The sequence below is a fragment of the Oncorhynchus mykiss genome, chromosome 5 (assembly GCF_013265735.2).
Source record: "Oncorhynchus mykiss isolate Arlee chromosome 5, USDA_OmykA_1.1, whole genome shotgun sequence".
Classification (NCBI taxonomy): domain Eukaryota; kingdom Metazoa; phylum Chordata; class Actinopteri; order Salmoniformes; family Salmonidae; genus Oncorhynchus; species Oncorhynchus mykiss.
The window spans coordinates 70,845,074-70,872,333 of NC_048569.1; the positions used below are offsets into that span (position 1 = coordinate 70,845,074).

At 41.4% G+C, this 27,260-nt stretch overlaps 1 protein-coding gene across 4 annotated transcripts in view; it reads right to left on the bottom strand.

Annotated features, from left to right (window-relative positions):
- The window catches only part of LOC110524463 (F-box-like/WD repeat-containing protein TBL1XR1), a 33,583-nt gene extending 8,259 nt beyond the window's left edge, over positions 1-25,324 (bottom strand). Inside the window, exons 1-4 of one of the 4 annotated variants that reach the window (XM_021604127.2) lie at positions 25,237-25,324; positions 25,031-25,107; positions 19,647-19,691; positions 15,198-15,263 (exon numbers count right to left, since the gene is read on the bottom strand). The gene's annotated coding sequence lies outside the window, so the exon portion shown is untranslated. Of the gene's footprint in view, positions 1-15,197; positions 15,264-19,646; positions 19,692-25,030 lie in introns of all 4 variants that reach the window. The other 3 variants (XM_021604129.2, XM_021604131.2, XM_036978258.1) reach the window with 3 other exon arrangements.
- Positions 25,325-27,260: the final 1,936 nt, after the last annotated feature.

Sequence of the window (27,260 nt, forward strand, 5' to 3'; positions counted from 1 at the left end):
CATGTACAGTGTGTATACGAAGTCACCACCCACTTTCAAACTGTTCACCTTTTGTTGCCCTACATCCTGAAATGAAACCACCCCCAAAAATATTTTTTAAAAAGTAAAACAGTAAAATACCCTATTTGGATAAGTGAATACAACCCCCCCCCCCCCCCCCCCCTTAGAATTGCAATTCCAAATTTGCTGAGGTATAACCAACCACCTTCCAGATCACAAATCAAGCTAATTGGCTTCCATCTGTGATCATTAGTATTGACTTTGATTAGTTCAGAATAAAAGCAGTTGTTCATAGAGGACTCCACTGCTTAGTAGTGCAATTCAAAGCAAATAATCCACTATGGGCAGAAAGGTACTTTCAAAAGGTCTACAAGATAAAGTTGTGGAAAGGCACAAATCAGGGAATGGATATAAAAAGATTTCAAAGGCTTTGTCCCTCGGAGCACAGTTAAGACCATTTTTAAGAAGTGGAAGGCATATGGTTATGCCCAGACCCTTCATAGATCAGGCCGTCCCTCCAAACCGGGCAAGGAGGAGACAGATCAGAGAGGTTACCAAGGATCCAATGGCGACTTTGAAGGAGCTTCAGGCCTTTATGTCAAAGACTAGTCAATGTGTGCATGTGACCACATTATCACAAACGCTGCATTAAATCTGGCCCCTACGGGAGGGTGGCAAGAAAAAAAACACCCCTAAAAAAATCCACATCAAGTGTCATTTGAGCTTTGTGAAAAAGCATATTGTAGATTCTGAGGCCAAGTGGAAAAAGGTGCTGTGGTCAGATGAGAACTAAATGTAACCTTTTGACCTGAATGCAAAACCATATGTCTGACGAAAACCCAATACATCTTTCCACCCAAAGAAGACCATGCCTACAATAAAAAAAACACCATGCCTACAGTGAACTGACACCATGCCTACAGTATAGAACACCATGCCTACAGTATAGAACACCATGCCTACAGTGAACTGACACCATGCCTACAGTATAGAACACCATGCCTACAGTATAGAACACCATGCCTACAGTACAGAACACCATGCCTACAGTGAACTGACACCATGCCTACAGTATAGAACACCATGCCTACAGTATAGAACACCATGCCTACAGTATAGAACACCATGCCTACAGTATAGAACACCATGCCTACAGTGAACTGACACCATGCCTACAGTATAGAACACCATGCCTACAGTATAGAACACCATGCCTACAGTGAACTGACACCATGCCTACAGTATAGAACACCATGCCTACAGTATAGAACACCATGCCTACAGTATAGAACACCATGCCTACAGTACAGAACACCATGCCTACAGTGAACTGACACCATGCCTACAGTATAGAACACCATGCCTACAGTATAGAACACCATGCCTACAGTATAGAACACCATGCCTACAGTATAGAACACCATGCCTACAGTGAACTGACACCATGCCTACAGTATAGAACACCATGCCTACAGTATAGAACACCATGCCTACAGTATAGAACACCATGCCTACAGTATAGAACATCATGCCTACAGTATAGAACACCATGCCTACAGTATAGAACATCATGCCTACAGTATAGAACACCATGCCTACAGTATAGAACACCATGCCTACAGTATAGAACACCATGCCTACAGTATAGAACACCATGCCTACAGTATAGAACATCATGCCTACAGTATAGAACACCATGCCTACAGTATAGAACACCATGCCTACAGTATAGAACATCATGCCTACAGTATAGAACACCATGCCTACAGTATAGAACATCATGCCTACAGTATAGAACACCATGCCTACAGTGAACTGACACCATGCCTACAGTGAACTGACACCATGCCTACAGTATAGAACACCATGCCTACAGTATAGAACACCATGCCTACAGTATAGAACACCATGCCTACAGTATAGAACATCATGCCTACAGTATAGAACATCATGCCTACAGTATAGAACACCATGCCTACAGTATAGAACATCATGCCTACAGTATAGAACACCATGCCTACAGTATAGAACACCATGCCTACAGTATAGAACACCATGCCTACAGTATAGAACATCATGCCTACAGTATAGAACACCATGCCTACAGTGAACTGACACCATGCCTACAGTATAGAACACCATGCCTACAGTATAGAACACCATGCCTACAGTATAGAACATCATGCCTACAGTATAGAACACCATGCCTACAGTATAGAACACCATGCCTACAGTATAGAACACCATGCCTACAGTGAACTGACACCATGCCTACAGTATAGAACACCATGCCTACAGTATAGAACACCATGCCTACAGTATAGAACATCATGCCTACAGTATAGAACACCATGCCTACAGTGAACTGACACCATGCCTACAGTGAACTGACACCATGCCTACAGTATAGAACACCATGCCTACAGTATAGAACACCATGCCTACAGTATAGAACACCATGCCTACAGTATAGAACATCATGCCTACAGTATAGAACATCATGCCTACAGTATAGAACACCATGCCTACAGTATAGAACATCATGCCTACAGTATAGAACACCATGCCTACAGTATAGAACACCATGCCTATAGTATAGAACACCATGCCTACAGTATAGAACATCATGCCTACAGTATAGAACACCATGCCTACAGTGAACTGACACCATGCCTACAGTATAGAACACCGTGCCTAAAGTATAGAACACCATGCCTACAGTATAGAACACCATGCCTACAGTATAGAACACCATGCCTACAGTATAGAACACCATGCCTACAGTATAGAACACCATGCCTACAGTGAACTGACACCATGCCTACAGTATAGAACACCATGCCTACAGTATAGAACACCATGCCTAAAGTATAGAACACCATGCCTACAGTATAGAACACCATGCCTACAGTATAGAACATCATGCCTGCAGTAAAGAACAACATGCCTACAGTATAGAACACCATGCCTACAGTATAGAACACCATGCCTACAGTATAGAACACCATGCCTACAGTGAACTGACACCATGCCTACAGTATAGAACACCATGCCTACAGTATAGAACACCATGCCTACAGTATAGAACATCATGCCTACAGTGAACTGACACCATGCCTAAAGTATAGAACACCATGCCTACAGTATAGAACACCATGCCTACAGTATAGAACATCATGCCTGCAGTAAAGAACAACATGCCTACAGTATAGAACATCATGCCTACAGTGAACTGACACCATGCCTAAAGTATAGAACACCATGCCTACAGTATAGAACACCATGCCTACAGTATAGAACACCATGCCTGCAGTATAGAACACCATGCCTGCAGTAAAGAACACCATGCCTACAGTATAGAACACCATGCCTACAGTATAGAACACCATGCCTGCAGTAAAGAACACCATGCCTACAGTATAGAACACCATGCCTACAGTATAGAACACCATGCCTACAGTGAACTGACACCATGCCTACAGTATAGAACACCATGCCTACAGTATAGAACACCATGCCTACAGTATAGAACACCATGCCTACAGTACAGAACACCATGCCTACAGTGAACTGACACCATGCCTACAGTATAGAACACCATGCCTACAGTATAGAACACCATGCCTACAGTATAGAACACCATGCCTACAGTATAGAACACCATGCCTACAGTGAACTGACACCATGCCTACAGTATAGAACACCATGCCTACAGTATAGAACACCATGCCTACAGTATAGAACACCATGCCTACAGTATAGAACATCATGCCTACAGTATAGAACACCATGCCTACAGTATAGAACATCATGCCTACAGTATAGAACACCATGCCTACAGTATAGAACACCATGCCTACAGTATAGAACACCATGCCTACAGTATAGAACACCATGCCTACAGTATAGAACATCATGCCTACAGTATAGAACACCATGCCTACAGTATAGAACACCATGCCTACAGTATAGAACATCATGCCTACAGTATAGAACACCATGCCTACAGTATAGAACATCATGCCTACAGTATAGAACACCATGCCTACAGTGAACTGACACCATGCCTACAGTGAACTGACACCATGCCTACAGTATAGAACACCATGCCTACAGTATAGAACACCATGCCTACAGTATAGAACATCATGCCTACAGTATAGAACATCATGCCTACAGTATAGAACACCATGCCTACAGTATAGAACATCATGCCTACAGTATAGAACACCATGCCTACAGTATAGAACACCATGCCTACAGTATAGAACACCATGCCTACAGTATAGAACATCATGCCTACAGTATAGAACACCATGCCTACAGTGAACTGACACCATGCCTACAGTATAGAACACCATGCCTACAGTATAGAACACCATGCCTACAGTATAGAACATCATGCCTACAGTATAGAACACCATGCCTACAGTATAGAACACCATGCCTACAGTATAGAACACCATGCCTACAGTGAACTGACACCATGCCTACAGTATAGAACACCATGCCTACAGTATAGAACACCATGCCTACAGTATAGAACATCATGCCTACAGTATAGAACACCATGCCTACAGTGAACTGACACCATGCCTACAGTGAACTGACACCATGCCTACAGTATAGAACACCATGCCTACAGTATAGAACACCATGCCTACAGTATAGAACACCATGCCTACAGTATAGAACATCATGCCTACAGTATAGAACATCATGCCTACAGTATAGAACACCATGCCTACAGTATAGAACATCATGCCTACAGTATAGAACACCATGCCTACAGTATAGAACACCATGCCTATAGTATAGAACACCATGCCTACAGTATAGAACATCATGCCTACAGTATAGAACACCATGCCTACAGTGAACTGACACCATGCCTACAGTATAGAACACCGTGCCTAAAGTATAGAACACCATGCCTACAGTATAGAACACCATGCCTACAGTATAGAACACCATGCCTACAGTATAGAACACCATGCCTACAGTATAGAACACCATGCCTACAGTGAACTGACACCATGCCTACAGTATAGAACACCATGCCTACAGTATAGAACACCATGCCTAAAGTATAGAACACCATGCCTACAGTATAGAACACCATGCCTACAGTATAGAACATCATGCCTGCAGTAAAGAACAACATGCCTACAGTATAGAACACCATGCCTACAGTATAGAACACCATGCCTACAGTATAGAACACCATGCCTACAGTGAACTGACACCATGCCTACAGTATAGAACACCATGCCTACAGTATAGAACACCATGCCTACAGTATAGAACATCATGCCTACAGTGAACTGACACCATGCCTAAAGTATAGAACACCATGCCTACAGTATAGAACACCATGCCTACAGTATAGAACATCATGCCTGCAGTAAAGAACAACATGCCTACAGTATAGAACATCATGCCTACAGTGAACTGACACCATGCCTAAAGTATAGAACACCATGCCTACAGTATAGAACACCATGCCTACAGTATAGAACACCATGCCTGCAGTATAGAACACCATGCCTGCAGTAAAGAACACCATGCCTACAGTATAGAACACCATGCCTACAGTATAGAACACCATGCCTGCAGTAAAGAACACCATGCCTACAGTATAGAACACCATGCCTACAGTATAGAACACCATGCCTACAGTATAGAACACCATGCCTACAGTATAGAACACCATGCCTACAGTATAGAACATCATGCCTACAGTGAACTGACACCATGCCTAAAGTATAGAACACCATGCCTACAGTATAGAACACCATGCCTACAGTATAGAACATCATGCCTGCAGTAAAGAACAACATGCCTACAGTATAGAACATCATGCCTACAGTGAACTGACACCATGCCTAAAGTATAGAACACCATGCCTACAGTATAGAACACCATGCCTACAGTATAGAACACCATGCCTGCAGTATAGAACACCATGCCTGCAGTAAAGAACACCATGCCTACAGTATAGAACACCATGCCTACAGTATAGAACACCATGCCTGCAGTAAAGAACACCATGCCTACAGTATAGAACACCATGCCTACAGTATAGAACACCATGCCTACAGCGAAGAACACCATGCCTACAGTATAGAACACCATGCCTACAGTATAGAACACCATGCCTACAGTATAGAACACCATGCCTACAGTATAGAACACCATGCCTGCAGTATAGAACACCATGCCTGCAGTAAAGAACACCATGCCTACAGTATAGAACACCATGCCTACAGTATAGAACACCATGCCCACAGTAAAAAACACCATGCCTACATTATAGAACACCATGCATACATTATAGAACACCATGCCTACAGTAAAGAACACCTTGCCTACAGTACAGAACACCATGCCTACAGTACAGAAAACCATGCCGACAGTGAAATGAAACCATGCCTACAGTGAACTGACCCCATGCCTACAGTGAACTGACCCCATGCCTACAGTGAACTGACACCATGCCTACAGTGAACTGACACCATGCCTACAGTACAGAACACCATGCCTACATTATAGAACACCATGCCTACATTATAGAACACCATGCCTACAGTAAAGAACACCATGCCTACAGTATAGATCACCATGCCTACAGTGAACTGAAACCATGCCTACAGTGAACTGAAACCATGCCTACAGTGAACTGACCCCATGCCGACAGTGAACTGACCCCATGCCTACAGTGAACTGACCCCATGCCTACAGTGAACTGACACCATGCCTACAGTGAACTGACACCATGCCTACACTAAACTGACACCATGCCTACACTAAACTGACACCATGCCTACACTAAACTGACACCATGCCTACAGTAAAGAACACCATGCCTACAGTACAGAACACAATGCCTACAGTGAACTGAAACCATGCCTACAGTGAACAGACACAATGCCTACAGTATAGAACACCATGCCTACAGTAAACTGACACCATGCCTACAGTATAGAACACCATGCCTACAGTAAACTGACACCATGCCTACAGTAAAGAACACCATGCCTACAGTATAGTTCACCATGCCTACAGTATTGTTCACCATGCCTACAGTATAGAACACCATGCCTACAGTAGAGGTCGGCCGATTAATCGGAAATCGGTATTTTTGGGTGCCGATTTGCCGTTTTTAAAAAAATATATATATATTTTTATACCTTTATTTAACTAGGCAGGTCAGTTAAGAACAGCCTAGGAACGGTGGGTTAACTGCCTTGTTCAGGGGCAGAAAGACAGATTTTCACCTTGTCAGCTCGGGGGATCCAATCTTGCAACCTTACAGTTAACTAGTCCAACGCAATAATGACCTGCCTCTCTCTAGTTGCTAGCATTAAACTTATCTTATAAAATAACAATCAATCATAATCACTAGTTAACTACACATGGTTGATGATATTACTAGATATTATCTAGCGTGTCCTGTGTTGCATATAATCTGACTGAGCATACAAGTATCTGACTGAGCGGTGGTAGGCAGAAGCAGGCGCGTAAACATTCATTCAAACAGCACTTTCGTGCATTTTGCCAGCAGCTCTTCGTTGTGCTTCATGCATTACGCTGTTTATGACTTCAAGCCTATCAACTCCCGAGATGAGGCTGGTGTAACCGAAGTGAAATGGCTAGCTAGTTAGCGCGCGCTAACTAGAGGGACGGAAGCTATACTGTTACACTGGCAATACTAAAGTGCCTATAAGAACATCCAATAGTCAAAGGTTAATGAAATACAAATGGTATAGAGGGAAATAGTCCTATAATAACTACAACCTAAAACTTCTTACCTGGGAACATTGAAGACTCATGTTAAAAGGAACCACCAGCTTTGATTTGTTCTCATGTTCTGAGCAAGGAACTGAAACGTTAGCTACTCTATATAGCACATATTGCACTATTCCTTTCTTCTCCAACACTTTGTTTTTGCATTTAAACCAAATTTAACATGTTTCATTATTTACTTGAGGCTAAATTGATTTTATTGATGTATTATATTAGGTTAAAATAAGTGATTATTCAGTATTGTTGTAATTGACATTATTACAAGTTTTTATTATTTTTTTTATTTTTATTTTTTAAATCGGCCGATTAATCGTTATCGGCTTTTTTGGTCCTCCAATAAATCGGTATCGGCGTTGAAAAATCATAATCGGTCGACCTCTAGCCTACAGTATAGTACACAATGCCTACAGTATAGAACACCATGCCTACAGTATAGTACACCATGCCTAAAGTAAAGAATGCCACGCCTACGGTATAGAACACCACACCTACAGTATAGAAAGCCACGCCTACAGTATAGAACTCCACGCCTACAGTAAAGAACACCACACCTAAAGTAAAGAACGCCACGCCTACGGTATAGAACGCCACACCTACAGTATAGAACGCCACACCTACAGTGAACAGACACCATGCCTACAGTGAACAGACACCATGCCAATAGTGAACAGACACCATGCCTACAGTATAGAACACCACGCCTACAGTATAGAACGCCACGCCTACAGTATAGAACCTTACGCCTACAGAAAAGAACGTTAAGCCTACAGAAAAGAACGCCATGCCTACAGTGAACAGACACCATGCCTACAGTGAACAGACACCATGCCTACAGTGAACAGACACCATGCCTACAGTGAACAGACAACATGCCTACAGTGAACAGACAACATGCCTACAGTGAACAGACAACATGCCTACAGTGAACAGACACCATGCCTACAGTGAACAGACACCATGCCTACAGTGAACAGACACCATGCCTACAGTACAGAACACCATGCCTACAGCAAAGAACACCATGCCTACAGTATAGAACACCATGCCTACAGTATAGAACACCATGAATACAGTATAGAACACCATGCCTACAGTATAGAACACCATGCCTACAGTTAACTGACACCATGCAGTATAGAACACCATGCAGTATAGAACACCAGACCTACAGCAAAGAACACCAGGCCTACAGTATAGAACACTATGCCTACAGCGAAGAACACCATGCCAACATGCCTACAGTATAGAACACCATGCCTACAGTGAACTGACACCATGCAGTATAGAACACCATGCAGTATAGAACACCAGGCCTACAGCGAAGAACACCAGGCCTACAGTATAGAACACCAGGCCTACAGTATAGAACACCAGGCCTACAGCGAAGAACACCAGGCCTACAGTATAGAACACCATGCCTACAGCGAAGAACACCAGGCCTACAGCGAAGAACACCAGGCCTACAGTATAGAACACTATGCCTACAGCGAAGAACACCATGCCTACAGCGAAGAACACCATGCCTACAGCGAAGAACACCATGCCTACAGTATAGAACACCATGCCTACAGCGAAGGACACCATGCCTACAGCGAACTGACACCATGCCTACATGCCTACAGCAAAGAACACCATGCCTACAGTATAGAACACCATGCCTACAGTATAGAACACCATGCCTACAGTATAGAACACCATGCCTACAGTATAGAACACCATGCCTACAGTAAAGAACACCATGCCTACAGTAAAGAACACCATGCCTACAGTAAAGAACACCATGTCTACAGTGAACTGACACCATGCATAGACCACCATACAGTATAGAACACCATGCCTACAGTATAGAACACCATGCCTACAGTAAAGAACACCATGCCTACAGTGAACTGACACCATGCATAGACCACCATACAGTATAGAACACCATGCCTACAGTAAAGAACACCATGCCTACAGTATAGAACACCATGCCTACAGTATAGAACACCATGCCTACAGTATAGAACACCATGCCTACAGTACAGAACACCATGCCTACAGTACAGAACACCATGCCTACAGTGAAGAACACCATGCCTACAGTACAGAACACTATGCCTACAGTGAACTGATACCATGCCTACAGTAAAGAACACCATGTCTACAGTATAGAACACCATGCCTACAGTATAGAACACCATGCCTACAGCGAACTGACACCATGCATACAGTATAGAACACCATGCCAACAGTGAAGAACACTATGCCTACAGTATAGAACACCATGCCTACAGTGAAGAACACGATGCCTACAGTGAAGAACACCATGCCTAGTGAAGAACACCATGTCTACAGTGAAGAACACCATGCCTACAGTGAAGAACACCATGCCTACAGTACAGAACACTATGCCTACAGTGAACTGATACCATGCTTACAGTAAAGAACACCATGTCTACAGTAAAGAACACCATGCCTACAGTATAGAACACCATGCCTACAGTAAAGAACACCATGTCTACAGTAAAAAACACCATGTCTACAGTAAAGCACGGCAGTGGCAGCATCCTGTTGTGGGGGTGTTTCTCTTCAGCAGGGACAGGAGCACTTGTCAGGATAGAAGGGAAAATGGACAGTGCAAAATACCAACAGATTATTGAGGAGAACCTGCAGCCCTCTGCCAGAAAATTGAAAATGGGAAGATGGGTCATGTTTCAACATAACAATGACCCAAAGCACACTGCCAAAGCAACTGTAGAGTAGCTGACGGACAAGAAGGTGAATGTCCTTGATTGGCCAAGTCAGAGCCCCAACCTAAATCCCATTGAGAATCTGTGGAATGACTTGAAGAGTGCAGTCCATGATCTGTCACCATGCAATTTGACTGAGCTTGAACAATTCTGCAAGGAAGAATGGGCAAATATAAGTTAGTAGAGCCGTATTCAAAGAAATCCATGGCTGTAATTCAAGCAAAAGCTGGTTCCACCAAGTAATAACTCAGGGTGGTGTTCACTTATCCAAATAGGGTATTTTACGGTTTTAATTGTAATACATTTACACAGTAACTTCTTTGCCAATTCACTTGGATATTGTGTGTAAATAAAGCCGAAAAAAGTCTGATTTTATGCGTTTTCGTTTCAGGCTGTAAGGCAACAAAAGGTGAACATTTTAAAAGGGGGTGGTGACTTTCTGTACCCACTGTAGAGCTGGGACGATAAACCGAAAATGATTGACACTGACCATACAAATCAGTTTTCACAGGCAATTTTCTGATATTGTTCATTACGATAAGTAGCCTATACTAGAGAAATGTGACGTTTGAAATGAAATACGTTTGCTAATATGGGTGATTGTTAATGGGACAATTGATGGCTACAACCATCAAACTAGTTGTAGTAGTTAAAAGGATAATACAATTTTAAAAACGGTGGTGCACATTAATGTTATAAATTTAGCGTTCTATTATCGTTATTGCATCAATTCAGGCAATTTATCGCAATATGTATTTTTGGTCATATCGCTCAGCTCTAATAGAACATAACATGCACATTGCCTATGGAGCCGAGCTGACTCACTTTGTAGCCACAACTATTGTTTCACACTGAGACAGAGCGGCTTTTCTCAGAATGCTTTAAATCGAGCTAAAAAGTAGGCTACACATATACACACACACACAGATGAAAACACAAATGCACACACATATGGGCACACACATTTGGCCTACATGCCACACGCTGGCAGTGTCACAGCAGATTAAAGATGGATGTGGTGGGTAAACATAGATATCTACCAACAAATATATGGGGTATTGGAAATGATGCAGATAACTACATTTCTAGTAGCCACAATCTGCAATATTAAAGCTGATCTACCCTCCTCCCCCCACACACAAAAAAAAGTATCGCTATGTGTTGTCAATGGCTAGGCTATACAGTATATTGGCAGAGCACACATCTGCTCGCACAGTAGGGCCTGCATCATTTCCATTTCCCTCTAGACTTAAAAAGTCAGAACCAAAGTCAAAGGCTTCTTATCTTTCAGGGTGTAGAAAAGTGCAAATCTAATTATTTAGGCCTATTGAATATGTATCTTACATAATAAAAAAACACAACAAAAAAATCCACTGCACTTTTTCCCTAAGGAATGTGTCACTCAGCCAAACCTCCAATGTGCAGACATGCTATCAACAAACTTCACGGACTGCAGCCTGATCTAAAAGCTGATAAAAGCTGAACCAATTACATCCTGGCTGGACATTTTCAAAGAATCAAGGAAATTTATTAACACACAGCTTGAACCTATATTGAAAATTACCTTGCAAAATGCAATATTGACCAGAGATTAATACAGCCTATAGCAGGTTAGGGTCTGCAAAAAAAACTAATGAGGTAATGTCAACTTGTGGTTTTAACATAGGTTGCAGATCCCATCCCCCTACCATTTGGAAGGCTGTTCGCTGCTCTAAGGTGACAGATGGTAATGGCATGCCTGTCTGCTGCATTTGTGGTTAACTTGGGACATGGGTAAATGAGCAAAAGCAATATAAACTGCTACAATCCCACTCTTTTGGTAGCTAGTCAACCTCTGTCTGCACACATTTCTCACATGAACACTGTTTTTGTCAATATTTGCCACACTCACTGATTCATCACTGATGCACCGATTTACCATATATGCCTAGTTTATACAAATTCGCAGCTAAACAGACAAAACCAATCATGTTGCTGACATCAGTAAAAACATAGGCCTAAATCAAAACACAGGCAGAACTGTTGCCATGCTGTGCTAATAATAGACTGATATAGGCTTTGCAAAAGGCAACGGGTTCCATGTAAAACCTAGTTGACATCTCAACTGAAAGAGTGGGAAATGGAAGCGCTATGGTACATCAAGGTCATTTGTCAGTGAGTCCTACTAGTGTGGTGTGAACACTGACATACTCAGAAGCAAACTTATTTTATCTCTGGCACACAGATAGCGTTGAGCTCAAAGGAAATGCAGTCATAACATGCTCCTATGTAGAGGTGTGACATTTCTGGATTCCTTGAGGTCAAAAAGAACATCAGAGTTTGACATAGTTTGAGACACATTCAGTATAGTTTAGCCTACCTCAGACATTCTATGTATGCTCACACTGCAATAATATGCATTCTACACCAACAGCCTAGCCTACATAAGAAGGTGTGATTATATCTGCATCCAGTCTACATTCTGTAGTTTCACTGGATGGAATTGGGAGCAACAGTGTTTACAAAGAAATACATCCTCTCTAAGAAATGAAGCATTTTAGGAAATGAAGGTGATTTGTTAAATGATTAGAGAAGCGGAGATAGTGTCGTGCCTCACCTTCCAATGCATCGACCCTTAAAACTGCAAGATTATCATATTGTCAGGGCACTGAACCTCACTGAATGAGCTTAAAAACGATGGAGGTGGATTGTGGACCTGTATAGACTTTTTAACAGACTGGTCAGTATGATGCTGTATTTCCATTTTACAGCTCCCATCTCTCCAGCAGACTATTCTCCTGGATCAGTGGTCATGCCAACATTCATCAGGCTACAGGTCATTCTGCATCTGATACTGCTGGACTCACCAGACAAAAAGTAGCTTGGTTTTCACAAAACGCAGCCTCCAGAATTATGATCAAATAGCGACCCCCCATTTCAAACTTCTTAACCTCCAAATATGAATCCACATGTCAGCTGCCAGTCAACTAATCAAACTGAAACTAACCTTGGGGGCTAAGTTTAGGCATTCATTCCAAGTGGTTAAGGTCAAAAAAATTAAATAAAAGAAGACTAAATAAAAAAAATTGTGCCTTGCACTGGGACTGAACCCACAATGTTCGGAGCCGTAGCTCACGATTTAGGTCTTCCTCAACCCCATCCACAAAGCCCTAGCTCGTTGTGAGCATACTAGGTGTTAACAGTCACTCACATTGTCCCTAGTGGATGGCTAATTGCCATGTAAGTACATCGACTTGCCATCACGTAACTTTGTGGTGAACGTGTGTAATCCACTGGAGTGCTAGATCCTTTCACATTACAGTCTAATCAACTTCCCCACACTGACTCAATCCATACATTGAAATGGTGAATGTGCACCTTTGGAATGATGAAGTACAGGCCTTAACATAGCCAACATGTGCACAATGCTGTTGGAATTGGAAGTTAATTGCATAGTAGCCTTGACAACGCCACATTGAGTTCTTACATACTGTATTTTTAACTGATGAAGACAAAAGACCCCAAAAACTTAAGATTCTCAGTGTAAAATGTTGCAAAGGACAAAAATGCAAATCACATTCATTCCAAATGTTATCATCATCTTATCGCTAATCAGTTTCTTAGCACTTGGCAAAGTGCCAGTCAAGTTCTTCCACACCGATCTCGACAAACCATTTCTGTATGGTTCGCTTTGTGCACAAAGTTGGAAGCACAGAATCATCTAGAATGTCATTGTATGCTGTCACATTAAGATATCCCTTCACTGGAACTAAGGGGTCTAGCCTGAACCATGAAAAACAGCCCCAGACCATTATTCCTCCTCCACCAACCTTTACAGTTGGCACTATGCATTGGGGCTGGTAACGTGCTGACATTCTTCTGCTGACGTTGCTTCCAGAGGCAGTTTGGAACTCGGTAGTGAGTGTTGCAACAGCCGATTTCAACACGCCATGCACTTCAGCACGTGGCGGTTGTTAGCTTGTGTGGCTTACCACTTCGCAGCTGAGCCGTTGTTGCTCCTAGATATTTCTACTTCACAATAACAGCACTTACAGTTGACCGGGGCAGCTTGTTGGAAAGGTGGCATCCTATGACGGTGCCATGTTGAAATTCACTGAGGTCTTCAGTATGGGCCATTCTACTGTCAATGTTTGTCTATGGAGATTACATGGCTGTGTGCTTGATTTTATACACCTGTCATCAATGGGAGTGGCTGAAATAGCAGAATCCACTCATTTGAAGCGGTATCCACATACTTAGTGTGCTAGCATATAAATCCCAATGTCAAGAGCACATTTATGATCCATTTATCCATCGCTGATCCATCGCTCCCACATCGGCATACAAACCGCAAGGGTAGACCTGTGTTTTATGAAACCTTGATCGTGCCTGAGTGAGGTATGCAAGAGGGACCTTACATCCCTCTCTCTCCATCCTGCCTAGTATCCATTCACTACAGCGCTCATAGCCATAGCCCATAGAGCTTTTCCTTTCCCCAGTAACTAGGCTACACTACAATGACAATTGTCACATCTATGCTCACAGAGCTGAGGAACAAAGACAAAGCCATCCAATAAAAAGAGAAAATCCTACCCAGAAATTAAGGCTGATTACACAGCATTTAGCCCAAAATGCAGACCAATAAACATTATTATCTGTAGCTTCCTACAGGCTACTTACCACAGTAGTAAGTCTGTTTTCACAACAAATATGTTTTGAAAGGGCACAGTCTACCAGTTTCACAACCTGCAAGACAAACAGAGGGTCAAAAATAAGCAATTGACAAACATACTGCAGCACTACAAAATGTCAAAGCCTCTTTTGTATGTTAAATGGTTATGAGATTATGTTGGATATCTCGGCTATTTGGGAACGGAAAACATGCTGCATGGTCTGTCTGCCATACACTTGCCAAGCTATCTTTAATATCTTTAGAGCAGGGATCCCCAACTGGCAGAACTGATTTTATTTGGCCCCACAAGTTCAGATTTTTATTTCTGGACATTAGACTAAAAACACCAGAAAATCCGCTCCAAGTGATTTTAATTTTGGAAATCTGTTCCAAAGTATTCCCATGCATAATAGAGATATACACACTCAGTTGCCAGTGTCTCAGGTACCACCTTGTTCACGAAAAATGGTTTGATCCTACAGACAGTCACGTGGCCGTGGATTGCTATATAAAAGGCAGACAGGCATCCAGTTACTGTTCGATTGAACGTTAGAATGGGCAAAGCGAGTGACCTAAGTGACTGAGCGTGGTATGATCGTCGGTGCTAGGCGCCGGGCACACCATTTCCAGTATCTCAGAAACAGCCAGCCTCCTGGGCTATTCACGCACGACAGTGTCTAGGGTTTACAGAGAATAGTGAGACAAACAAAAAACATCCAGTCAGCGGCAGTCCTGTGGGCAAAAACAGCATGGTCGAAGGAGAATGCCAAGAATCATGCAAGCTAGCAGGCAGGCCACAAACAGGAAAATAATGGAGCAGTAAAACAGCGGTGTGCAGAACGGCATCTCGGAACGCACAACTCGTTGGTTGGGCTATTGCAGCAGACGACCACACCGGGTTCCACTTCCATCAGCTAACAACAAGAAGAAGCGGCCCCTAATCCGACAAATCCCGGTTCATGTTGCGTCATGCTGATGGCAGAGTCAGGATTTGGCGTAAGCAGCATGAGTCCATGGCACATCCTGCCTGGTGTGAACAATACAGGCTGGTGGCAGTGGTGTAATGGTATGGGGAATGTTTTCCTGGCACAAGTTAGGTCCATTGATTCCAATTGATCAATGTTTGAACACCACACCTTGTAGAATCCATGTCCCAAATAACTCTGGAGTTATTAACTCATGTCCCAAATAACTCTGGAGTTAACTGTTCTGGAGGAAAAGGGGAAGTTCCAACCAGGTATCTGTTCGGCCTTCTTGCAGACAAATTCACGAGCCAACAAATTATTTGTAATTACGTTCCGGGCCCCCTGACCATCCACTCAAGAAAAAAAAAATTGGCCTGAATCTAGTTGATGATCCCTGCTTTATAGTATATTTAGGCCTGTTTAGCCCAGGCAGATCACTCAAAAGTGACTTTGAAATTGGATGTCAGGAAATGCCTTTAAAACAGGCCACCAGGGGCAACAGTGAGCGCTATTACCATCAAGTAATCCCATGATTCTGGATCAGAAGTTTCGATCCCAACGGTGGACACTAGTTTTTTGTTTTAACCCTATCCCAAACCTTATCCCTTACCTTAACAATTCGGAATGAGTGTCTAAAGCTAATATCCAAAACCTTAACTTTCCGAATTTGACATTTGGAGCAACTTCGAAATTTGACTTTGGAGAAGCGTGGATAAACGTCTAACTCTGCAGTGAGACTGTGAGAGCTTGTTGGTTTAGCCAACAGCATGCTTGATGCATTTATTCAAGGCACAATTTTGTTTACTTACAATGTCAACAGAACATTTGTATTTATTGGAAAGCAGCATCAGGCTCATTACCTTGCACTTTTACCACACTGTGAAATTCATCATATCCTTATCTGTAGCATAATAAACTGCATGCTTTCCCGAGTCGTAGTGGGAGGACCAGACTACATATCACGTGACTCCAAGTTTACTTCGATGATGGTTATTATATCAATATTTGCGCATAACCGCGTTTCCACCGCCATTTCTCAGATAATACATTTTACAGAAACAAAAAGATCTCACCTTGTTTAACGTATTTTGTTTTGTCGACATATGGAAAGTTTATAGACAAATTTGCTTTTTCTATCAGGCCTGTCGTGACATTTTTTTATCCAACATACTTTACTCACATAAAAAGGTTGGATGGAAACCTGGTTACAGTTGAGAATGTTTTTAATCAAAACTTTATGAAGATCATCCCAAAAACATTTTAGGGTCTCAAGGTAAAAAGCTAACGCTTCCTAATAAAGCTCAGATTAAATCCACCGCTCACTGAGTACACTCAAAAAATACATATTGCTGTCTTGCAAAAGAGACAATAGCAGCAGGAACAGTGCCTAAAATGATGGCGCGTAAGTATTTCACCAGCCACGTTGGCGGATGGTCAGGACTCCACATTGCATGCATTTCACTCGCATTTGTGAATATAGGCCTAGCTGCAACATTCGAGTAAAAAAAAGGCTACTTATATCAAAGTACATCTGACTTCAGGCTGACATGTAAAATTCACATGTTATTCAATCATTGCACCCACACTGCGTAGCCAGGCGCTAAAATAGAACTTGGTTATATTTGTGACACTTGATGCGCTACAAGTCCCGCCTCACCCATCTCCTCATTGGTTTTAGGAGTATATACACACGTGGGTGATTGAAAGGTGAACTGAGGTCCACAATTCAGTTGGTGGTGGTAATGCACCTTAAAGTTGGTTGCCAACCGCCATATGAAGTCCAAAGAAGAAAAATAAGACTGAAGGAGGAGAGATTTTGTTTCTAGTACTCGGTTTACCCTTCTATCTGTGGATTAATTGTCGGAGTAGAAGACCTTGTGCATTTCAGGTAAAATAAAATGAGCTAGCAACAGCAAGCTAGCTAGCTAGCTAAATTGCCATAAATGTTTAATGCTTTTCAACCTGTCCCCAAATTAATATAGTTGGTTCAGAGTTTGTTTTTATATTTCAACCTGCGTGTCCTGATCAAGTCTGGTGTGGATGGACAAAATCAACATACGCGTGAGCGGTCTGGTCAGCATGCAAAGCTTTCTGTTGACTGCTACATAAAGCCTTCTGTCGTTCAAAGGCAATATTAAAAGAAAGCACTTCAACCACTGCACCAGACTGATATTGTACATTGCAAAAATGTCTAAAAGCCTGTTTTGCTTTGTCATTATAGGGTATTGTGTGTAGATTGATGAGGGGGAAAAATGTAATCCATTTTAGAGTAAGGCTGTAAAGTAAATATTTTTTGCAAAAAGTCAAGTGGTCTGAATACTTCCCGAATGCACTGTAAAAGCTTCAGTAATTAGCTTCAAATTGTTTGTCATTTTGGAACTAAATTATTCATTAAATAGATTCAATTATTTACCTGTAAGGAATGTCATTTGCCCCAATATTATGGTCATAGATTGAATTAACCCTGATATGTATCAAATTACATTCTAAAACAGTTTAGACGTAATTAGTCAAATTATTTAGTGTGCTTTGAGTCTCAGTTCTTCTGTTATTAATATGGTGTTATTTTTTTATGAAATGGCATATATAATAGAAGATATTCAAGCTGTTATTTTAGTTCTATCAACTATCAACATATTGTTCAATGTTAATAAAAAAAAGCTCAGTGGTTATTCTGTGACTTGAGCTAATACGCTTTCAGTTTTTTGCCCTGGTATCGTTTCGGTTTAAAGTATCGTCTTGGTATCGAGTATCGTTTCGGTTTAAAGTATCGTCTTGGTATCGAGTATCGTTTCGGTTTAAAGTATCGTCTTGGTATCGAGTATCGTTTCGGTTTAAAGTATTGTCTTGGTATCGAGTATCGTTTCGGTTTAAAGTATCGTCTTGGTATCGAGTATCGTTTCGGTTTAAAGTATCGTCTTGGTATCGAGTATCGTTTCGGTTTAAAGTATCGTCTTGGTATCGAGTATCGTTTCGGTTTAAAGTATCGTCTTGGTATCGAGTATCGTTTCGGTTTAAAGTATCGTCTTGGTATCGAGTATCGTTTCGGTTTAAAGTATCGTCTTGGTATCGAGTATCGTTTCGGTTTAAAGTATCGTCTTGGTATCGAGTATCGTTTCGGTTTAAAGTATCGTCTTGGTATCGAGTATCGTTTCGGTTTAAAGTATCGTCTTGGTATCGAGTATCGTTTCGGTTTAAAGTATCGTCTTGGTATCGAGTATCGTTTCGGTTTAAAGTATCGTCTTGGTATCGAGTATCGTTTCGGTATCGAGTATTGTGATACTAAACCTGGTATTGAAGTCCAAATTCTTGTATCGTGACAACACTAGATCATTCAGTGGGTGCAACAAGTCTACCTTTTGCTTGTAGCCTCCTTAATTCCTTACTCACAATACAACAGCTTTGATAGTACAAGCAGGCATTTATGAAAATCAACTTTCAAGATTTAGCTCAGATATCAGCTTGGTTATAGAGGGAGGTCAATGTGCTTACCATGTGCCCGAACGTCATTCAAGTATGACAGTATCCTTCTTCAGTCTGAGGACAAAAGAAAGAGATTCTGATTAGAATACATTAATAAGCGTTAAACTAAATTGCCATTTCACTCAACCTTTAGTGTAAGGCTAACCCACAAACAGAAGTCAACCAATTCTAATCTTCAAGTCTGCTTCTCCATACTACTTCAGCAAGCAACAGTATACGGTTCACTAAATTAGAGCCTTTAGATTTGTCTAACTAATAAGCCGAAGCAGGATGGTCCTTGATGCCAAAAATCAGTAAATAGCCTAGCCTAAGTAACACAGTTTTCAGATGAAAAGGTGCTAAGAGAGGGGATCCTCTTGCTATTTGATGAGAGTCAATACAGTATACCCCAGGGATTAGTATTTAATTAAAGCTTTAAGAGATGTTGTAAGTGATGGCCTACATGACCGATGAGTAAGGGAACTCCTCCTCTCCCTTTCCTTCCCCCGCTGTTATCGCAGCACAGATCACATTCCATAGCAGAGTTTCTAAGATGGGCAAAGGTAGGCTAGCATTTTACTGGACGTATACAGATCCTGGAAATGCTTAGCAAGCGAGTCAGACTACTTGGCTCAGCACAGGAAGAGCGAGATCCTACAGACCCAGCATGTCATTAAATAGCAGTTTAACGTGTTTGGTAGCTTGCTATATTTTCATTGCAGCATACATTCTGCTGTGTTTGTTTAGTTATTGTGTTTGACTTATAGCCTACTTCCCTGATTCTGGAATCTAGACTTTGGCTCATCATTCACAAGGTTTGTAGTTCATTGTACAGTATACAACCACCAGGCTATTTCATGCGAGTCAGAAATTTAAATTAGATAATCCTAATAATGGACATGAAGGTTTCACTGTTTAACTTGTGCAACACATTTTTTGATACCCATGGGAAGACAATCTAAAGTCACCTTCAATGGTCAATTACCACCCTCTACTTTGCTGGTCTATGCTAAATCATTGATAACTTTAGTTCAATTTAATAGATAGCACAGAATCGGCAATGTTTTGCACATTGGCCTAGATTTAATGTGCTCCAAAGAAAAGTGCTCAAGTTTAGGCCTAAATAGAACACCTCTCCTCTTGGTTGAAAATAAAGGATATGAGGATCATAGCCAATCAACTAGCACTTTTAAAAAAAACGTAGTTAACTAGGCAAGTCAGTTAAGAACAAGTTCTTATTTACAATGACCTACCCCGGCCAAACCTTAACCCAGGCGACACTGGGCCAATTGTGCGCCGCCCTATGGGACTCCCAATCATGGCTGGTTGTGACACAGCCCAGGATCGAACTGAGATGTCTGAGATGCAGCACCTTAGACCGCTGCGCCACTCATGTGAATATACTGTAGGTCTACTCCTCCTTTATTAGTCCTAAACTCAGGTCAGTGAAATAAGAGACTACCATTTGATTGGTATGGCATACAGTCCTTGACTGGTTCATATGATTCACGTGATTTCTAATATTAGGTCAGACTTCTCAGGAAGTTGTGCACACCATCTAAAAGACCAGCCCATGTAAACACAGCCTTTGGCACCAAGCAGGTCATTCTTAGCTTACTGCTGCTAGCTAAAAGTAAGGGATCTATTCAATCTGTATCGCTGAAGCGTTACAAATTGGACGATACAAATGTTAAAGTAATTTCCAATTGAGCCGCCATCTGCAGCGTTTACCATGAATGCCGTCTCCGCTAATACAGAAACATTGCCTTTAAATGTATATCACGCTGTAATGCTGAATTTCTGTGATGTATATTGATTAGTGCCCTAAACCTGCCTGTATCCTTAATTCGCTGTAAAAAAAAAAAAAAATGTTTTGCACATTGACCTAGATTTAATGTGCTCCAAAGAAAAGCTGCCTCCTCCTCCTCCATTGATCGCTCTGCTTGACCAATACAATCATTATTCCCAGCGTGTTTCACTATTCTGATCAAAATTGTGATATTGACAAGTGCAATATCCATATTGCAAGAGGCTGCGATTTTCTCCTTTCTTAGAAACTGTGTTAATACAACAATAACTACTTTGGTACCTCTTACAATGAGATGCTCTAGACTCCCCGTTCATTCACTCTGTACATGCACAGAGGATGCTAACCAATCGTAAGTGGGTTCTCACTCTGCATGGCCCGCACATGCTGGCCAATCATAAGCATCCCCGCTTGGAGTGTACAGTTAGATGCTGGTGAGGAGAGAAAGGGCTTTACCAAATACAGTACAGGTTTAGAAACAATGTGGCTTTACCTCTGTGTGTGTCAGAAACACGAGTCCTGCTAGTGCTAACGAGAAAGTCGATTTGGTGGTACGGCAGTATTTCAGCTACAGGCAAACCAATGTCAACCAAATGCAACTGTTGTTACAAAGTACTTCAGCATTGTGGCGACAACAAGAGGAAACACGACAAATATATGAAATCATTTGAAGAAGAACCATCCCCTCATTTATGACGATAGCATGGTAAAAATAAAGCGACTGACAGCAGCAAAGCCCCTCAGCCACTACCACCCACCTACGTTAAACAGGAAATGATTGCCGGTGTTCACGTGTCACGACCTACAAAAAACATTCCATGGACACAGAAATCACAGAGGCCATCACCTATCACACAGTCAGCAAAGATCGCTTCAAGCACAGGGAAGGTATGCCTTGGGACTTAGAGGCACTACTCTAAAGTGGGAGGGTGCTCTGGGTTCAGGGGCATTCAGCATGTTAAACTTGACCTCTGGGGTCACAACACACACCATGTGATAAGTGTCAACAGGGAGAGAAGAGGAGAGGGGCTGCTGCTGCTGTTTGTCTCACTGGGCCTCCCCAGAGGAAAAACTAATTACAGAGCAACGGAAAGGTCCCCAACACACAGCCTGGCACTGATTTATATTAGCTTATGAAGAAGAGTTAACTTCTCATCTCTCTAGCTACGCATTATATCTTTATATTTATCCTAACCCTCAACGGAGCTTCATCATTCCTTCCAAGCTGAACCCCCTTCAAATTAGCGTAGAGGTCAGCATTATTACTATTGGGCCTAGGCTAAGTCTAGCTCTGTCAGTCATGTCACTTGATTTCCCTTTGGCTCAATACATTATTTAGGCTAAATAAGGCTCATTGTGAAGGTTTAAAACAAACCAACTGTCATATAGCCTATTGGTGTAAGGTTGCGTTCACATGCTCCTTGCAAGAAGAAAATTCTGAACTGTCTAGCCTAACTGGGAAACGTGGGGTACAACGACGCTATCCAAGTTTCCCACTAGTATTCCCAAATTGGAAGCGCACATGGAGTTTGGCTTATACGGGAGTTTCATCAGTAGTCCCAAGTTTCCAATTATAAAGCATGTGAACACACAATAAGAACTAGCCTGAACTAAGATCATATTTCTGACTGTATTTCTGATTGTTAAATTCTCAGCCTATGTGTGCCATTTAAATTAAATATGATTTGGTATGAGAACTATTGATAGATGATTTTGTATTTATGTCTTGTTCTGTCATGGTCCTGGCAAGGTCCTGGCAATCTATGAAACAAAGAACTGCAGCTGAAGAACTGAAATCCACTCATCCCACCCCTCCCCCACATGTTCCTTCAGTCTACTGTCAAGCACCTGTTACATAACTGAGCTAGTCCACCACTAGCTAGTAAGAGGGTGAGACTTTAAGCTATGTAAATATGATCAACTTAATGTCTATATGAAGTATGAATATAGGCATCTTGTGTATAAAGCAGATCATTAACTAGACTAGTGTTGTGTTAGGCCTTTGTTCTATTGTTTTAATATTGATTGAATATCCCCATAATATAATAAAGCATAGTGGTCAGACAATACTGGGTCAATACCATCTTAAACAGGAGCTAGGTTTACCTGCAACATTTCAATTCAATATAAATTCTTAGGTCAAGCAATACAACTGGAATATACACTGAGTGAACAAAATATTAGGAACATCTTCTCTTTCCATGACAGACTGACCAGGTGTATCCTGGTTAAAGCTATGATCTCTTCTTGATGTCACTTATTAAATCCACTTCTGTCAGTGTAGATGAAGGGGAGGAGTCAGGTTAATTATGGATTTTTAAGCCTTGAGACAGACGGATTGTGCATGAGGGTGAATGGGCAAGACAACATATTTAAGAGCCTTTCAACAGGGTATGGTAGTATGTGACAGGCGGACCGGTTTGTGTCAAGAACGGCAATGCTGCTGGGTTTTTCACACGCAACAGTTTCCACAGGTATGCTGGCCCATGTCGACTCCAATGCGTCCCACAGTTGTGTCAAGTTGGCTGGATGTCCTTTGGGTGGTGAACCATTCTTGATACAACTGTGGGAAGCATTGGAGTCAACATGTGGCAGCATCCCTGGACATAAACTAGGCTATTGCTGTGTCATTAAGTTGAGCTATGCTGCTTTTCGACTATAACACCAGTTACACTAGTAGTGTATACACCCTTATGTTATGCTAGTGAAATGGTGTTGCCATAGCTAGGGCTGGCACTGAGGACTTCTAAAAAGCAGGCTCAACAACCTCTGCATTTTCAAAACATTTGCCTTGTGAAAAGGTGTTCAAGTTCAGTGAGCTATTGTTATGAAATGAAAGCTGAAAAGTACCAGTGGTCTGGCTTTGGCCCCAAGTGAGAGCAGGTCCGCCAGAGCCATGGCCTAGTGCGACAAGGTGCAGAAGGAAACAGAAAAGTCTGAGCCTTTTGGGTAACACACCGGGTAAATGCGCCACTAGAGCAGCACTCTCTGAATCGGAGTTCCCTTCCCCCACACTCATGTGTTAGATTGCTGAATTGTCAATAAGCTCTGATTTTGTTTCTTTATTATTATTATTATGATGTATAAGTTAACATGCGCCTAAATAAATGTTTCCACATATCCAAATCCATTTTGTTTTGCTAGCCAGTTAATGGTGTAACATGCTTATTTGTGTCCATGTGTCACAACAAAGCTTACATTAACAGCTAGATTTGTGGCTACAAATCTGTTTTCAACCCCTCTGATAAAACTTTTCTAATGGTTTCGCTAAAATGCTTGGCAGTGATGATAATCATCATCATCATCATACATTTAAAGTGGCTAACAAACAACCTTTCACAGCCTGTGAAGTTGTAGACAGGCGTAGGAAGCAAGCTTCTAGTCACCACACGCGCACATATTTACATACACACACATTCATACACATGCGCGCGCGGACACACGCTGACGCTGCCCATCCCCCACCTTTGTGAAATCACCAAAATAAATGTCCGTGACACTGAAACAATTGATCATAACCACCTACAAACAATAGTGTACAATGAATGCGTCTCGTAGTGTATTGTATATGACCTACAATCACGAGAAAAGCCAAGAAAACACTTACTTAAATGCCCAGATTACACAAGGGGTGCCTTCTCTGCTGTGCTCCTTATATGGAATCTCCTCCTCCACCGCTATTTTCTAAAATATAGTCACAATAAAGCGTTATAAGTCTACTCCGAGATGGCAGCTTGGTAGTTAAAATCCCAAATGAGCCATGTGTTTTGATTACATAAGTGTAGCATTTGATAAATCCTTTTAAAAAATTACATTGAAGAGCAATTGGGGTACATTGTGAGGTTGCTTGCTAGTGGAGAAAGAGCCAAACGGTTCACAACCAGCCAACGGCTTCAGACACTGAAACACTGAGGAGGTGACTCTCCAGGCAAAAATGAGGCAGCCAATTCTCTGCAGTTAGGTAGAAACTGGAGGACACAAAAACATTAAAATAAGTGTCGCAGTATAAAGCAGTGCTTTATGTACCTATATACCTGATGTTGTTGAAATAGTCTTTATAGAAAATACACATTAGAGCACTAAACACATTTTTGTCGCAGATGCAGAAATCTCTATAAAAGAATGCTAATATCTACAACATCATTTATCACACACTGGTCTGAAATAGGTGAATTATGTAAAAACATAACAAAAAAACATCTGGTGCATTTTTCAATACCACTGTTGTGTCTTGCCTAAACAGCTAGCTACTAAATCTACAAAAAAAAAATATTTTTGGAAATTAAAGTTGAACGACTTCCCAAAGAAGGGTCTAAACTGCAGTAAAACGGGGTGGCAGTGCCAGGATGATGTAGCACAATGCTAAATTGTTAAGTTAGCTTGCTAGTGAGCTATCAAGTTAACCATCTATTCTTGGAAGCTAAATAGATGTGAATTATGGTAGATGTAAAAATTGGTTTGACCTGTTACAGGCCCAGTGCAGTCAAAAAAGATGATAATAATATATAACATAGGAGAATCATCTTTTTTGATATATATATATATATATATATATACGTAAACTCAGCAAAAATGTAAACGTCCTCTCACTGTCAACTGTGTTTATTTTCAGCAAACTTAAAATTTGAAAATATTTGTAGATTATTAAGATTAAGATTCAACAATTGAGACATAAACATCTGCAGTCCTCATGCATCCTTGCAGCATGCCTAAGGCATATTCACAGAGATGAGCAGGGACCCTGGGCATCTTTCTTTTGGTGTTTTTCAGTCAGTAGAAAGGCCTCTTTAGTGTCCTAAGTTTTCATAACTGTGACCTTAACTGCCTACCATCTGTAAGCTGTTAGTGTCTTAACGACCGTTCCACAGGTGCATGTTCATTAATTATTTATGGTTCATTTAACAAGCATGGGAAAAAGTGTTTAACCCCTTTACAATGAAGATCTGTGAAGTTATTTGGATTTTTATTAATTGCCTTTGAAAGACAGGGTCCTGAAAAAGGGATGTTTTTTTTTGCTGAGTTTATATATTTCCACACTAAGGTTGGAATAATTCTGTGAAATTGTGAAAATTATGATAACACCCTTTAAGTATAAGAGCTGTTTGAAAAGACCGCCTGAAATTTCAGCCTGTTTTGGTGGGATAGTTTTGGCCTGCCTCACAAGGCGGCAAATTAGTTAATACACCAATAAGAAAGAGAGTTCCTAACTTCTCTGCCAATAACAGCAAATTTGCCGTTTTCCCCTCCCCACTCAGAACACTCCCAGACAGTCTTCGCTACATGTTTGCTTGAGAAATGGCTAAGAAGCTATTTTTGTTTGTTTTTGATCATTTTAGTTTTTGATAATTTTAATTGAAAACAAACCACACTAAGGTACTTCAGTGTTACCCAGAAATGATTTGACATTGAGATCAAAACAGCTGCATTGGACCTTTAAAACAAGATGGTGCTAATGAACAGATGTTCCAGTCCCAGTTCCACAGAAAAAACTAGCTATGATGATACAAATACACAACAGCAAAAAAATATCCAATGTTAAGAATAATGATGCCTGTCCTGATCTAATTACTCTGGTTATGATCATGTATAAATAACAGTCTAACTAACAAACAATCTAATCTAGGCCTAACCACTGGTTGTTTCTAAAGGCCTACATTGATGTAAGCAGGATCTTTGTTGGATTGTGGCATTATATGATTAGAAATTATTGAACAATATTATTGGCCACTACTAGTGCACACACAGCTAACTAGGTTTTGGGTTCAAAATGCACCGCTACCCTTTAAATACATCAAAAATGGAGACTGTTGAGGGGAGGATGGCTCATAATAATGGAG